Raw genomic sequence first — 549 nt, forward strand, 5'->3', positions numbered from 1 at the left:
ATACTTGCTATCAATTAATGATTTGATTCAACATTTCAAGTATGTTGCCTTTTCTGTTGAGAAAGGTTTAATGTTTGAATCATATCTTTTCTTGATAGCCAAGTCATCAATTTCTAAAATCAAATCTTTTTAAAATGTTTTTCAAATCATACCTTCTCAATCACATATTTTTAAAAGCAATCATATCTTCTTAACCACATCTTTTTCAAAATAGTTTTCAATCAAATCTTTTTGATTTCTAATTTCAAAATCTTTTTCAAAAATCACTTTACTTCCTTCTCAATCTTGGTTTTCGAAAATCAATTGAAGTTTTTCAACATGTTTTCAAAATCTTTTACTTAATTTTCGAAAATTACTTCCCTTCTTCTCACATCCTTCTATTTATGGACTAACACTATTCCTTAATGCAAAATTCGAACTCCATCCTCTTTGATAAGTTCAAATTTTCTACCTCTGTCTTCCATTTTCCTTTTCCTCTGACACCTAAAGGAATCTCTATACTGTGACATAGAGGATTCCACATTTTCTTGTTCTCTTCTCTTTCTTATG

This window comes from Arachis duranensis, chromosome 3, assembly GCF_000817695.3.
Source record: "Arachis duranensis cultivar V14167 chromosome 3, aradu.V14167.gnm2.J7QH, whole genome shotgun sequence".
In the NCBI taxonomy this organism is placed as follows: Eukaryota; Viridiplantae; Streptophyta; class Magnoliopsida; order Fabales; family Fabaceae; genus Arachis; species Arachis duranensis.